Genomic DNA, 12,887 nt, shown 5'->3' with positions numbered 1-12,887 from the left:
CTTTACTCTGCTCTGGTTAGACCTCACCTAGAGTACTGTGTTCAGTTTTGGGCACCACAATTTAAGAAAGATGGAGACAAGCTGGAACGTGTCCAGAGGAGAGCAACAAAAATGGTGAGGGGTCTGGAGACCAAGTCCTATGAGGAAAGGTATTGAAGGAGCTGGGTATGTTTAGCCTGGAGAGGAGAAGACTGAGAGGGGATATGATAACCATCTTCACGTACTTGAAGGGCTTTCATAGAGAGGATGGTGCCGAATTGTTTTCTGTTGCCCCAGAAGATCAGACCAGAACCAACGGGTTGAAATTAAATCAAAGGAGCTTTTGGCTAAACATTAGGAAGAACTCCCTGGTTCCTCAGTGGGACAGGCTTCCTCGGGAGGTGGTAAACTCTCCTTTGGAGGTTTTTAAGCAGAGGCTAGATGGCCATCTGTCAGCAATGCTGATTCTGTGACCTCAGGAAGATCATGAGAGGGAGGGCAGGAAGGGTTGTGCCAATGTTTGGTTCTTGGGGCCCCTTTCTTCCATGCCCAGGGTAATGCTGATCTCCACTTTGGAGTCAGGAAGCAATTTTCCTCCAGGCCAGATTGGCTAGAGATCCTGGAGGGTTCCCCCCCCCCATCTTCTGGGCATGGATTAGAGGTAACAGGTGTGTGTGTTGGGGGGGAGTAATTGTGAATTTCCTGTGTTGTGTTGGGGGTTGGACTAGATGATCCTGGAGGTTCCTTCCAGCTCTATCTTTCTATGAAGCTCTTCACAATGCACTTTGGTTTTCATGATCATGAATAATCTGATGATGAGGGAGGATCAGTGATTCCCATGGATCAGTGGGGAGAGAGGAGGGGACATAGTTCAGTGGGAGCACCCTCTTAGCATGTGGAAAGTCCCAGGTTTACTCCCCACATCTCCACATGCCTATTCTTTTAGGTGCTGTGGAACACAGGCAGGATGGTGTTGCTGCAGCATCTCAATTTGTGGGCTTCCTGGAGGCACCTGGTTGGCCACTGTGGGAACAGACTGCTGGACTTGATGGGCCTGGGTCTGATCCAGTAGGGCCTTTCTTATGTTCTTAAATTATGTTCTTATGTAAAAAAAAGGACCAGGTAATAGCTGATATGAAAGACGGCTGTCTGAGATCTGGAAGAACAACTCCTGGTCAGCCCTGACCTTGAGATGCCAATTATCTGATTCCGCTGAAGGCACCATTGTGTGTTCAAGGATCAGGTTTCCTTTTTACAAGAGAGAACCGACAGTTCAGGATCGGATATCTCTATGATGTTGTTACTTTTCACACATGCTGAATAATGCACTTTCAAACCACTTTCAATGCACTTTTCAGCTGGATTTTACTGTGAAATGGCAAAATCCACTTGCGAACCATCGCTAAAGTGCATTGAAAGTGGTTTGAAAGTGCATTATTCAGCATGTGCGAAAGCGCCTACTGTATTTAAAAGCAGCCATGGTCAGAGGAGGGGGAAACCAGTATGCATAACTCTGCCCGTTCACATGGAAAGGGAAGCGAGTTTGTTTTTAAACAACACTGGAGCCCAGGGTGCAAGTGAGAATTTAATAACTGATAGAACAGGGATGCTTTCTCCTATTGGCCTGGAATATGGGAGGGGAAACCCTTTGAATGAGGGGTAAGATCCGGGTCCAGGAGCATCTTAGAAACTAACAAGATTTTCAGGGTATGACCTGAAAGAGTTGAAGCTCCCTTTGTCAGATACCTGATGAAGGGCACTTTGACTCCTGAAAAACGTATTGGTCTCTAAGGTACTCCTGGCCTTGACCCTGGCTGTTGTACTGCAGACCCATACGGCTTCCCCTCTGGAATTGCTTTGGATGAGGGGTGGAGAGTTACATCTGGAAATGTGTTTTTCATTGGAAAATTCTGTTTAAATGACCTCTGGATTGATTCCACAATATTTATTTGTGTACTTATTTATATTTGTATCCCACTCTCCCCTGTCTATGACTCACTTGAATCCCGAAGTTAAAGAATCTCGTCCCTCCCCCAGTTCCATATCCCTAATCAATCAATCAAATTTTTATTTTGCTACAATATCAGCTCTGAAAAAAAATCTGAGTTAGGTTAAAATAATAAAAAGTTGATGGCTCTGGGATGGATGATTTGAAGAAGAGGAGGAAAGATCTTCTATGAGGAAAGGTTTTCGAATACCACAAGACCGGAGGCAAAACTTGGCTACTTGAGTGGTTATCTCCCGAGAGGAGTCTGCTAAGAGAAGGGAAACTTTAGCTTCAGGTACAAGTGAGCTGCGGCTCACAAAAGCTCCTACCCTGCCAGGAACTTTGTTAGTCTAAGATGCTGCTGCTCTTTTCTACAGTTGTCAGATGTACCCGAGAACCCACTGTTGTGTTTCCTCCTTCTTAATTTCCCCCCGTGTAATATCGTGGTGATTTATTCTCCCTTTCAGATGGAACCACTCTGAAGAGGATCCCGAAGCATGGATGCGGGAGATCAAGAGCAGGGATCTTGAAACGCTTGCCTTTTGGTTGATTGAGGTAAGTCAGTTACTTTTATCCCTTGGCTTCTAAGAAGGTTTTGGAGGAGAAAATGGTTGTGCGGCAGTGTGAGGTCCAACTAAAAGAAGCACAGCTTTTTGAGGCTCATGTTTCTTTGCAAAACAGTGTTTGGAGTGAACTGTTGGTGAGCATTGCGTGCGCGGGCACTCACCTTCTTTCTAACCACCTGCCGGCCTACCAATGTTTTTTGAGCAGAATTTGCCCTCGCACCTCTGTCTCACGGAGGAGGCATAATCCCTTACCAAGCCTGCACTGATCTCAGTTTTCTCAAGTAGGTGGTTGTGCAACCCATCCCCTTACTCAGATGTGTCTTAACCACCAGTATCCTGGAAGAAGGTGTGCACAAGTATTGGGTATTCCGGGCTGAATCCCCCCACCCAGATTTCTGCAGGCTCAAGAAAAGGGGGGAGATTTCCACTGGTTGCCCCTTGCTGCAGCAGCCCAAATGCAGTGGTTTCCTACCAGATCCTTGCACATCTGGCAACCTAGATGAGATTGAAGGCAGTGTGTCCCCAAGACCTGCCATTCGGTTAGTGGTGGGCATCCAACCACCTGTGGACTGCAGCAGGACTTTTCTGCTGGCTCTCCTTGCTACAACTCCCCCCCTTTTTTGTTCCTGGGTTGAGTGGGCCCTGAAGAACAGCATGGTGGGAAATTAGTGGTCTGCTGTAGAAGAAGGGAATTGGTGGACATCACAGTCTCCTCTGTCAGAGTTACTGTGTGGCTGGGTAGAGGCCAGGGACTGATCTACCAAGTCAAAGGCGTTGCCTGTGATGATCTCAAGCAAGCTCTCTGAAGTGTCCAAAGCCTCTTCCTTAAGCAGCAGCAAAACCATCAGGAAAGTGGGGGATCCTAGCCTGGAAAGCGACAAATGTCTTTCCTATTGATTACTGTGCGGATGAGGCAGGGAAGGGTAGGTGCAATCCGGCAATAGTTCTGCAGAGCTTGCTGGTGAAAACCCGCGGTTCTTTTTGCAGAGGCCATTGTGCTCGAATGTTCAGGTGCACAAAGGCACTGAGCACATGCGATGAATGCAGCCGTGGGCCGCTCTGAAAGCCCCAGACTGGGGCTGCCGAAGCTTAGTGGAGTGCAAGCAAAGCAAGTAACGGATTCCTCTCTCGGCAGAGTTAATCCCAGCGATCGTAGAAGCCAGTGCTGTGACTGTCCTGCTCTGGCCACTGACGCTCAGATTATGGGCATGCAATAATAAAATTGCTGAAACACAACAATGTGTAGTTATACTGGATTCCGTCGGCATGAGTAGATCTTGAAGATGGTGCTGACGGGCACTTGAGACGCCGGGGGGGGGGGCCTCACTTCTGCACAGACCTGTGGGGGATCCATCCGATCACCACCTGAGGCCCCAGGTCCACTTTCCCTCCGTTGCCTGACAGGCTGTTTCTTTGGTGCTGGCCCACTGATGCTGCCATCCAAAGCAGAAGCATACCTGGTGCCAATTCACACATAATGCAGTTCACGGGTTGGATCTGGGGGTCCCCACGAGGGGCCAAGTGTCACAATCAGGCTCTGCCTACCGATTGCAATGCCCTGCTGTTTGTTGGGAAACAACACAAGGACTTTGTTTTGGACATGCAATGCCCATCCGGTGCCCCCACACCCGCTGTTTTCTGCTTGTCACCACAAACCTCTAGGGGGAGCAGCCATAGCCCCCCCGCTTGCTGTCTTTGTGTCCTCACACTGCCCCATGGATCCACTATTGTGAAACCTTTGTGTAGCCACGTAATGCGATTTTCACAACAGAGCCAGTAGCAGCTCCCTGGGTCAATTTGAGGATGTGAAAACAGGGGGGGGGGAGGGGAGAAAAACTGCAGTTGCTTCTCCCAGCATACTCTGGCCTCATCAGAAAAAAGCCAGAGCGCGTCTGGGAAGCACACAACTCCCATCACACCTGTGATGCAAAACCCTTGTGTAATTCCCCAACGAACTCCTGTGCTTTGTAAGGTGTAGATGGAACCTCAGGTGTGAAGTGTGGGTTCTCCTCAGTTCTTGCTCATGTAGTGCCAAGTTTGGATCAGGATCATGATGTGCATGGAGAAGGGCTTCCACCTTCTCCTTCCATGTAGGGCTGTTGATTCAGTAAAAACCGAACCGGAAAAATACTGAATAAATGCAGATTCGGGAAATTTCTGGTTCGGGTATACTGAATCAGCAAAATCTGAGAGGTTGGCAAAGCCAAATTTGCCATTCTCAAATATCCAGCTTTCCATGGCTCCTGCAGGGGCATTTTTGCAGGTAGAGGTCCCAAATTTTCAGGGTAGCTAGAAGGGACTCTCCTTGCAAGAACCCCCAAGTTTGGTAAAGATTGGGTCAGGGGGTCCGAAGGTATGGGGTCTGGAAGGGTCACCCCCATTCTCCATTCAAATGCATTGGCAGACTCTTTAATATGATGTTAACAATCTATCTGAATGGAGAAGCTGGGCTTAAAAACTGGGTGGGAAAGTTCACCTGGTGCCTTCATAGAGACGCAATGTGATACACTTTGTCTATGGAGGTGTGGGGTGAAGTTACCCAACTTTTAAAGCCCTGCTTCTCCATTCAGATACATTGCAAACATCACATTAAAGAGTGTGAACGCAGCCACTTTGCCAATGCATTTGAATGGAGGAGGATGGGGGTGACCCCTTCCAGACCCCATAACTCTGGACCCCTTGACCCAATCTTTACCAAACTTGGAGGTTCTTGCAAGGAGAGTCCCTTCTAGCTTCCCTGAATGTTTGGGGACTCTACCTGTAAAAATGCCCCCCCAGGAGCTGTTGCCACCATTGAGATGCATAGGGAATGTTTTTTGCACAGCTCCTGGGGGGGCATTTTTGCAGGTAGAGGTCCCATTGGAGCCGGCTCCAATGCTTTCTAATGGGGGGAATGGGGGAGACCCCTTCCATACCCCATAACATCGGACCCCCTGATCCAAACTTCACCAAACGTGGGGGTTCTTGCAAGGAGAGTCCCTTCAAGCTACCCTGAAAATTTGGGACCTCTACCTGCAAAAATGCCCCCCCCCGAGCCGCGGAAAACCACAAATGTGTTTAAATGGCATTGATGGCCAAATTATTAGGGAATCCTGAATTTAAACCTGAATTCCTACCTATACCTGTATAGGGGAATTTGGGTTTCGGGATTTCCTGGGGGGGGGGGAGGCCATTAAACCCGAATCCGAATTATACCAATTTTTTCCCCCAACAGCCCTACTTCCATGCACTGTTTCACTGACCGGCAAAGATACCAGGGATACACTAGTTGGCACATTGGGGAAGACTCTTGGCCATCCCCTGAGAGCCAGCGTGGCGTAGTAGTTAGGAGCAGTGGACTCTAATCTGGAGAACTGGATTTGATTCCCCACTCCTCCACATGAACGGTGGCCTCGAATCTGGAGAACCGGGTTGGTTTCTCCACACCTCCTACACATGAAATCAGCTGGGTGACCTTGGACTAGTCACAGTTCTCTCCGAACTCTCTCAGCCCCACCTATTTCACAAGATGTCTGTTATGGGGAGAGGAAGGAAAGGTCATTGTAAGCTGGTTTGATTCTCCTTAAAAGGTAGAGAAAGTCTGTATATAAAAACAAACTCCTCCTCCTCCGAAGAGTATAACTTTGCTCAGGATTGCACTGTGGTTCACACTGCAATAGCTATAATATCCACATAGCTGCAAATATATCTGGATCTGCATAAGATTACACTGCGAGTCTGTTGGCTACGTCAAGTGGCCTTCTGGGTGCCTCTTTTTAACAAGCTGCCCAGTCTAACTTGAGGTAACGGACTGAATCGGTTTGCCAGCCCCACCCTCCCTTCTGCCTCTTGGAAAGGTACAAGCAGACTGAAGGTGGGTGTCCCACTCCTGCTACCAACTCCGATGTGTGAATTCCATTTCCTGCCAAGACGGAGATTTGTGTATCTTAGTACCGATGGGCAGGCCAGCAGGTCAATCCAGACATATCCCAGAACATTAGAAAATCTGTGGTACTGTTTTTTGTTTTTACAAAGCAATAAACATTCTGTATTTCAATTTCATTTCATGTATTTCCTCGAAACTTTACGCCCTGCCTTTCCCACCGTCAGGGGCAATGCAAGATGGCTTCAGAAGCCCCGTAGTCACTGGCTCTGCAGCGATGGAAAACCAGTCGAAACCACCCCATGATAGCGCAGCCGTGAGCAGCTCCTTCCTCAGCTGCGAGGGGACCCTCCCATCGAAAGGCCTTTTGAACGGGGGCACCTTGAAACAGTTTCTGGGTCTGAGCCGGAGCTCGCCGCCGCCTCACCTTTTCAGCGAGTGATTCGGGTTGTGCAGATCTCAGAGCTCTGCTCGTGTACGATCAAGCGTGGTTTGTGCAGGACTAAATAATTTCTCTCTGCCGTGATTTCTCGAGCTGAAAGGTGATGTGCAGAACTTGAAAGAGGAATAGATTTATAGTCAAATCAGAAGTTGCTCTCCTGAAGGAACAAGCGGGGCGGCCCACAAAAACGTGTGGTGGCAGAAGAGGGGGGGATCTCATTTTCCCCTGTATTGCCCTCCCCCACTCTTTTCTCTTTCCCTTCCTGGGCAGCCCCTCTGGCCTCTCCCCTCTCCTGCTTCTCTCCTTCCCACCCAACCATCAACCTACCTTTACCAGCCTGAGCCAACCCCTGTCTTCGGCTCTCCCGCCTCCCCTCCCCTCCGGGCTTGTCTGTAGCAAGTCCTTCTTCATCAGAAGATGGAGGGGAGGTGGATGGAACCTTTTCCAGGCCTCCAAGGTAGAGAAACCAAAGCTTGGAAGGCTCAGTGCCTAGCAACCTCCAAAATGGCCATTGAGAGCTCAGTGGGCGTTCTTTTCTTAAGGCTACAGACATTGTTTGTATTGTTTCGTGGAGTGTTAATTTCCTGATTCCTTTTAGATTTCAGATTTTTCAGTAACTTGGGACTTCTTTCAGAATTGTAGAGAAATATCCCTTATCTGTCCCTAGCTCTGTTTTGCATATCAAATTATCCACACTCTATGAATCAGTTCTGAAATTAGACATATCCTAGGATGCTAGTCTGTTGCTCTATTATTGCATGTGTCACCGACCTTGTACTACACTGTCTACTACCTCATAACCCACCTTCAGCATTGTGATATGTCATGCCTTCAACAGTTGTTTGGTTTGGTTTTCTGTTGCCCCACAAGGTCAGACCAGAACCAGTGGGTTGAAATTAAATCAAAAGAGTTTCCATCTAGACATTAGGAAGAATTTTCTAACAGTTAGAGCAGTTCCTCAGTGGAACAGGCTTCCTCGGGAGGTGGTAAGCGCTCCTTCCCTGGAGGTTTTTAAGAAGAGGCTAGATGGCCATCTGTCAGCAATGCTGATTCTATGATCTTAGGCAGATGATGAGAGGGAGGGCATCTTGGCCATCTTCTGGACACGGAGTGGAGGTCGCTGGGGGGTGTAGGGGGGAGGTAGTTGTGGGTTTCCTGCATTGTGCAGGGGGTTGAACTAGGTGACCCTTGTGGTCCCTTCCAACTCTATAATTCTATGAAATGGTGGTGGAAAGTGCTGTCAAGCTGCAGCTGGCTTTTTCAAGGCAAGAGACATTGGGAGGTGGTTTGCCATGGCCTGCCTCTGCAAAGCAACCCTGGACTTCCTTGGTGGTCTCCCATCCAAGTACTTAACAGGGCTTTATCCAAGTTAGCTTCCGAGATCTGACAAGATCGGGCTAACCTGGGGGAGGAAGTAGCTGGGAATGTTTCCCCCCACTCAGAAGTGGTGGTGGAGGAAAGTGCGCTGTCAAGTTGTATCTGATTTAGGGCAACTCGTCATGAGGTTTCCAAGGCGAGGTGAGATGGTGCACATAGATCCTGCTCTCTGTCACGGGGAAAGGGGCTTTTAGTGCTTATTGTTTTCCAGGTACAGAAATAACATGCGGACACAGGCATACCTCGTTTTATTGCGCTTCACTCTATTGCACATTGCAGATATTGCATATTCAAACAATTCTGCTGGTACCATTTCCCCAACAGCATGTGCTCGCTTCGTTTCTCTGTGTCACATTTTGGTAATTCTCGCAATATTTCAAATGTTTTCATTATTGGTTCTTGTGGGTTATCCGGGCTGTGTGACCGTGGTCTTGGTATTTTCTTTCCTGATGTTTCGCCAGCAGCTGTGGCCGGCATCTTCAGAGGAGTAACACTGAAGGACAGGGTCTCTGTCCTTCAGTGTTTTGCGGAGTACCAAGTGCTCCGTGGAGCACAGTTTGGGAACTGCTGGATTACAGTCTCTCTCTCTGAGAGACACTGTCCTTCAATGTTACTCCTCTGAAGATGCCTGCCACAGCTGCTGGCGAAACGTCAGGAAAGAAAATACCAAGACCACGGTCACACAGCCCGGATAACCTACAAGAACCGATAAACTCTGACCGTGAAAGCCTTCGACAATGTTTTCATTATTATTACAGTACATTTTTTAGACATAATGCTATCGTGCAATTAATAGACTACAGCAGCTGTTCCCAAACTTTTTGAGTCATGAAGCACTTTTCAGGAGAGAAATTCGTCACGGGGCACCAATTTTCACCTAGCACCTGTATACTAAACCAAATGACAATAGTATTTTTCTTTCCAATCTTTTCACGGAGCACTAGGAGATATTTTGCGGCGTATCAAGTGCTCCGTGGAGCACAGTTTGGGAACTGCTGGATTACAGTATAGTGTAAACATAACTTTTATATGCACCAGAAAACAAAAACATTCATGTGACTCACTTTATTGCAATATTTGTTTTGTTGCGCTTCGCAGATATTGCGTTTTCGAGCAATTCTAACTGCACCATTTTCCTAACAGCATGTGCTCATTTTGTGTCTCTGTTTCACATTTTGGTAATTCTCGCAATATTTCAAACGTTTTCATTATTATTAAGGCACATTATTTTTTAAAGACCTAATGCTAATTGCACATTGATAGACTACAGTTGTTTTCTGTTGCCCCACAAGGTCCAACCAGAACCAACGGGTTGAAATTAAATCAAAAGAGTTTCCATCTAGACATTAGGGGAAAGTTTCTAACAGTTGGAGCGGTTCCTCAGTGGAACAGGCTTCCTCGGGAGGTGGTAAACGCTCCTTCCCTGGAGTTTTTTAAGAAGAGGCTAGATGGCCATCTGTCAGCAACCCTGATTCTGTGACCTTACGCAGATGATGAGAGGGAGGGCATCTTGGCCATCTTCTGGGCATGGAGTAGGGGTCACTGGGGGTGAAGGGGGGAGGTAGTTGTGGATTTCCTGCATTGTGGGTTGGACTAGATGACCCTGGTGGTCCCTTCCAACTCTATGATTCTACAGTATAGTGTAAACATAATTATTTTATGCACTGGGAAACCAAAAAATTTGTGTAGCTCGCTTTATCGGTCTATTTGCTTTATTGCGGTGGTCTGGAACCGAACCCGCAGTATCTCCTAGGTATGCTTGTTTTGTCTCATTGCTGATGTTTCATTAAGTCTCCCTAGCCTTGCTACAAGGGAAGGGAAGAGCCATTTGTTATTTGGAATCGTTTCTCCTCTTTCAGTTGTCAAATGAAATTAAGGGAATGTGTATCGCTTCACAGAGAAAAGGGCATGAGTAATAGAAAATGTTTGCGGATTTGTTTTGTGGGTTTTTGTAAAATTATCAGCTGCTAAAGTATAATATCCAAATTACCCAAGGCTACGAACCACAATGGAGTGTTCACGTAGTGTGGTTGTTTACAGATGCCAGCTACAGAATGACAGTGAATTCAGAGCAACTGGAGTTGTGAACGCCAACTTGTGTCTGGATTAAAAACGGGTGAGTCCACAATGGCTGAGAGAACATAAACAGTCAAACTAGCCCAGAATGAAGCATTTTGCATGACTCTAGGGGTGTGCATTCGGAGATACCCAGGCCAAAATTACACCTGAAATTAGCTGTTTCGGGTCATCTCGGGGATATCCAAAATGAGTGAAAACACTCCCGAAGGCCCAGGAGTAAAAATCATTTATCCCTTTGGAATTTCAGAGGTTTTTTGGGTACCAGGACATACAGGAACATGGGGAAGGGGAGAGGAAGCATGCCCATCCAACAGTTCTCTGGCGGTGCATATGCCTTTTAAAATCAAGGGCCATTATTTCCTACAGGAGTAGCCCTAGCCTCCTTTGCTGGGTATAGTCCCATAGAAAATAATGGCCCTTTAAAAGTTAAAGGGGGCATGCACCATAAAACAGCTGTTTGCCAGCATGCTCCCTTTCTCTCACTCCTGTCCTTCCACCCTGCTCCTGCTTCCCGGGAGGGGGGGTGATGACCACACCCCAGTGACCCCTACTCCATGCCCATCCTGAAATTAATATGAAGAAAAAAAATTGGCATAGACCCCTACCTGACTCTCTTTCAAGAATGCTTTGTTTTTTTGTAAAATCAGCATTCATAAAAATGTTAAACTTTTCTACCCCTCTGCACTAGAGCACAGGAATACTTCAGTTCAAGTAGAAATTTTTTTAAACGATTAAAAACTAATTTTAAAAAATCTTACCCAGAAGAACCTATTTTTCTTTCCTACATATCCCGGGTGTGGGGGATGCATGCATCTGATGTCGTAATGTAACAAGCAGGAAGAGAACTCACAGAAATCTTGTTGCACCTGAACCTGTTCTAAGGTGAACAGAGAGGACTTCACCCCCTGACTCACCCCTTCCTGAACCTAGGATAGCTTACAGGGGAATCACACATAATCAGAGCTGGGTTGCAACCATTTCTTCCACATTTCACTTCTGCTCATTTAATTCTGTCTCCTCCAACAGATATTTCCTTAAATACAACAAAATGCCCCACCAGCCAGATCCACGCTGTTTGCTTGCTTGAGGGCTACTCTCCTGTGATTGTCAGTGAACGTCGGGCGCCACCAGTTTTTGTTTTTATCATGGCGTTGTTTCATAATCAACACTCTGTAAGGCTGTAGTCTGCGGTCCGCTGAGCATTTGGCTGGCATGATGCTGCCGCTGCTGGAATGGACTCTGTTTACTTCCTGCTATTAGCATTTAGATTTCCCAAGGTGCTGAGGAAAACTGCAGTTCGCTTTCTCATTTCCCTGTCAAAAGTAAATGCCCTTGTTTTGTTCCCTCCAGAGAAGATCTAGGGTAGGATCCAAAGCATTTGCTCCCCTTGGACCTAACTAGGTATGAGATGGTGCTTTTTTCCTGGTAAAATTCAATCCCTCCGCTCCCATTAATGTAGAGGCAAACGCTCTCCTTGACTTGGATCCTGTGACATCTCTTTCCAGCCACTGCGGAGGCAGTTCTCTGCTTTGGCTAGGGTTGCCTGGCAGTGCCAGGCAACTGGCGACAGGGTTCTTGGCGGGAATATGCGGGAGGGGGTTGCAATGCCATGGAGCTCTAGGAATTGCTGGAAACTCTATGGTTTGCCATAGAATTTCCAGCAATTCCTAGAGCTACCTTATGGTCCCTTCCGTTTTTTTAAACTGGAGGTGATGTAGCGTTGTGTGTAATGCTGCATTTTTTAAAAAGAATTTCTGCCACCACTGTTTGGAGTGGAATGGGATTCCTGGCAGTTGTGCCCGCTTCCCCTGCTGCCACACTTCTGCAAGACACGTGTTTTTCCAGGAGCCTGTCATATGGGCAGAAGTGTTAGCAGCAGCGGAAGAAGAAGAGTTGGTTTTTATATGCTGACTTTCTCTACCTTTTAAGGAGAATCAACCCGGCTTACAGTCTCCTTCCCTTCCCCACAACAGCTACCTTGTGAGGTAGGTGGGGCTGAGAGAGTTTGGAGAGAACTGTGACTAGCCCAAGGTCACCCAGCAGGCTTCATGTGCAGGAGTGGGGAAACCAACCCCGTTCTCCAGATTAGAGTCCTCTGCTCTTAACCACTACACCTTCGCTCTTAACCACTACACTACTATAAAATTCTAATGAATAGGCAATAGTGAATTTTAAAAAGTCTGTATCTGAAGAAGGGATCCGTGGCTCACGAAAGCTCACCCCCTGCCAGAAACGTTGTTAGTCTTTAAGGTGCTTCTGGACTCTTGCTCTTTTCTACTAAAAGACTGTTGTCTGTTAAATAATTATTCTTTAAGTGCCTCATGTGATTAGACTGCTCATACTTTTTTAAAAAATGAAACAAAAAACTTCACATACTGTCACAAGTAAAATACCGGATGTCAGATATCAAAGGCTGTCAAATCCCCGTTTTCAGATATGACCAGATGATAAATAGATGATGAATATCTAATGTTTGGCTCATAAAATTCACAGAGGGATCAGAAGATTCCGGCTCCTGTCGACCTCTCCCTCTTCGTGTTTTCAGAAGATCAAATCATTACAAATACAGGCAAACGTAGAAATGATCCTATGATT

At 46.9% G+C, this 12,887-nt stretch overlaps 1 protein-coding gene across 1 annotated transcript in view; it reads left to right on the top strand.

Annotated features, from left to right (window-relative positions):
* Positions 1–2,475: 2,475 nt before the first annotated feature.
* Positions 2,476–12,887, top strand: part of PAK5 (p21 (RAC1) activated kinase 5) — a 107,078-nt gene continuing 96,666 nt past the window's right edge. Inside the window, exon 1 of the mRNA XM_056856119.1 lies at positions 2,476–2,521. The gene's annotated coding sequence lies outside the window, so the exon portion shown is untranslated. The remainder of the gene's footprint in view (positions 2,522–12,887) is intronic.

Source organism: Euleptes europaea, chromosome 10 (assembly GCF_029931775.1).
Source record: "Euleptes europaea isolate rEulEur1 chromosome 10, rEulEur1.hap1, whole genome shotgun sequence".
Taxonomy (NCBI): domain Eukaryota; kingdom Metazoa; phylum Chordata; class Lepidosauria; order Squamata; family Sphaerodactylidae; genus Euleptes; species Euleptes europaea.
This window is presented reverse-complemented; position numbering and strand designations above follow the sequence as displayed.